Genomic DNA, 3,542 nt, shown 5'->3' on the forward strand with positions numbered 1-3,542 from the left:
CCTCAGCGACCAGCACGGATCAGCTCCAGGCATGACGAAGCGGATATCGTCCTCTTTTGGAAGACCAAACAAAGTAGTTTCGCTTTCACAACAAAGCACTCAGCGTCTTCACGACACATGGCTGCAGCGTCAACAATACTACAGCGAGAATAAAAGTTACGCCTTCTTTCTTTGCGTGAACATTTGGGCGGCGTTATGCAAATCTTCCCACACAGTGATGTAGATATGTGGGGGCGTGTTCGAACGAGCCGTTTTAGGTAGGCGTGGCTGACTCTGAACTTTTATAAAGAATATCTCTTTGGATTTGAGACTTTAGTCTTTGCAACTTTACAGATCTTCTTTATGCACCAAGAGCTTGTAACACTTCAAAGAGAAAGGAAAAATTGAAATCGCATCATATGACTCCTTTAACTTACTGAATGAACAAATGACTTGATGACTCACGCATTAAGACAGTGACCTGGCGGTTTTAGCAATTAAAAGAATCACTTTTCACTTTTTTTATCATCATTGCATATTAATCTATTTAACTTTTTTTTTAAAACATTAATATTCTATTTATAAAGATAAAAAATGCATTGGAAAGTCAATTTAAGGTGCAAATATTGTCCTTTAATGGAAAAGGTGCAGTCTAAGTGGAAGAGAGGGGGTAGGCCTATAAGCAGAAATGCCTCAAGGGGTACTCCACTCTAAAAAGTCTGGGAACCACTGATGTAGAACATTCTGTCCTGTGCAACAAGTGATTTATTTTATATTTTCAGGTACAGCGGTTAGTTTGAAATAAAAGTGTAACAGTGGAAATTGAGTCTCACATTATTTAAACATTATTCAAAACATTAATGGTGAACATTTTCGACTTTATAAAATGATTCTCTCAAGTCTTGGCGATCGGCCACCTATTAAACAATAAAGAAAGTAAGACATCTTTTTCTTATACATAATTTAGTAGCCTACTATTCGTTTTGGCAGAATTGATCATTAATCAACTTAATTATTTCCTGGATTTTGTATCACCATAATCCCTAAATGTATGTACATGCAGGAAATGGGATTCAACTGGAAAACATTTTCCCCCATTTTGTGTCCCCCCCACTTCTCAAACCAAAGTTACACCCTTGCATGCAGGCATCGTACATAATCGACCAATCGTGGTGCGTGAGAAGGTGCATGGGCAGTCGAAGCGATGTAAATACGCGCACATAGTTAGGTGTGTGCGACTTTTTTTAAAGTACTTTTACGCAGATCGATCGGTGTTTGACATCAAAGTACCGTGAGAGCGATTCTTCAGTGACCATTTGAGTTTTAACGTGTTTTAAGGCCTATTTTTTACCGTATTTGTCAAATATCGCACAAAGTATTAACTTAGTGTCCGAATTACAGTTCAGCAATTGATTCTATCTATCTATCTATCTATCTATCTATCTATCTATCTATCTATCTATCTATCTATCTATCTATCTATCTATCTATCTATCTATCTATCTGTCTGTCTGTCTGTCAGTCAGTATTAAATGCTATTTTCATGGTGGTAATAATAATAATAATAATAATAATAATAATAATAATAATTACATTTCTTCCATATTGCATAAAACCATGATTTAATCTAAGTACTAAAGGCAATTTTATGGCAAATAATTATATACCGTAAAGTATTAACATTACAGTTCAGCAATTGATTCTATCTTTGTCAGTCTTCCACTGTTCAGTTTTTGGTAAATCTAGGTCACAAAGGAAGTGCATGAACTGTTACATTTTGGAGCACCCGAGTGTTCATCAATTCCTGTCTGTGAGCGTGACCCTGTTTGGCAAAGGCCTTCATTGTTTTTTTACTAGGACAGCGTTGTTCTCTGCAGTACTGCGTCCCACTTTCTGCTAGTAGTGTGTTTTTTTTTGTGTGAAAATTGTCCCACCTCTGCATTTCATAAAGCTGCTTAATGAACATCTAATTAATGATTTTTACACCAGAACATACTCTAAAAAATTTGGGGACAGAAAGATTTTTAAAATGTTTTTGAAAGAAGTCTCTCATGCTCACCAACGATGAGTTTATTTATTTGAAAAATACAGTAAAAACAGTAATATTGTTAAATGTTATTCCACTTTACTGATTTGTATTTTCATTTGTAAATCATTCCAGTGATGACAAAGCTGAGTTTTCAGCATCATTACTCCAGTCTTCAGTGTCACATGATCCTTCAGAAATCATTCCAATATGCTGATTTGATGCTTAAGAAAAATGTATTATTATTACCAATGTCAAAGTGTAAAAGTATTTACTGAATAACTGTTTTATTGCTTACTGAATAAAAGTATTAATTTCTTTCAAAAAACAAACAAACATAACCTTCGAAACTAGACTAAATAAATCATAAAGTACAGCCAATCAGAAAAGCGTGTGGGCGGGCTCTATCTTCTCTCAGAAAGAACACTATTGTCTCACAATCGAATAGAAATCGGTAAGTAGGCCTATATAAAATAAACAATTTTATCAATGTTCAAAATACATATTCAGCGACTAACACAGTCTTTGTCATGGAAAGCACTTGTTTGTGCATACAGAGTTCACAGTTTGAAAGTTCATGTTTCCTTTAAGTTATTTTCAAGATCTGAGGTAGGCAATAACTTTGTCTTGTGTCGCAAGGTCGAGTATTTTATTTTTGACCCGAATGAAACGAGGCTGTGAGGGATAGAAGTACAGTGCGTTCAATGGATTGTACTGTTGTTTAACAACATCATTGTTCAAAAACCTTCAGTAGACAAAAACACCATAGAACAGTGTTTTAAGTTATGAGTTGTGAAATTACCATTATACAGTGCTTGCCATTGTAAAGACTGTAAGTCTGTCCTTCACAGCCTCGTTTTCATGTGAAAAAGTTAATGACTGAAATTAGTTATGTGGAAACGGGCGTTCAAAGACAATTCTTAGTTCCTTTAGTGACTGCATAAGAATGAATAATTCATAAGCATGAAACACCTCAATTCCTTATTTTCTTCCCTCATTTGCTGCTGTCACAGTATGTGGTTTGTTATCTACCCTTACCAAAAAGTAGTATACTTCAAGTTTATTTTAGTAAGTATACTTAAGTAAAGTATATTTTTTAGTATACTTTATGTAGTAAGTATACACATATCAGTGTACTAGTAGTATACTTGTAAGTGTACTATTTCAATACTCCTTGGAACTAAATTGGCCCACTTTCTAGTATATAAAAGTATACTTTTAAGTATACTTTAAGTATAACAGTAGTAAACTTTGAGTACACAACAAGTTTACATCAAAATGTTTAGTTTGTACTGCAACTAATAAAAGTGAACTTATAGGTATACTGATAGTTTACTAATTAAATACTTTTAAAATTAATAAAATTAAAATTAAATAAATTTTTAGTACACTTTGAAGTATAGTCTCAGTAAACTACTAGTTTAGTAGTTTTATACTGCAAGTATACTCGTAAGTTTTTTTTAAAGTGAACTTTACATCATACTTGAAGTATACTACTATGTCCCTATTTAGATATTAATTTGTATATATTTTGTTA

Source organism: Sinocyclocheilus grahami, unplaced genomic scaffold (genome assembly GCF_001515645.1).
Source record: "Sinocyclocheilus grahami isolate Dianchi unplaced genomic scaffold, SAMN03320097.WGS_v1.1 scaffold739.1, whole genome shotgun sequence".
In the NCBI taxonomy this organism is placed as follows: domain Eukaryota; kingdom Metazoa; phylum Chordata; class Actinopteri; order Cypriniformes; family Cyprinidae; genus Sinocyclocheilus; species Sinocyclocheilus grahami.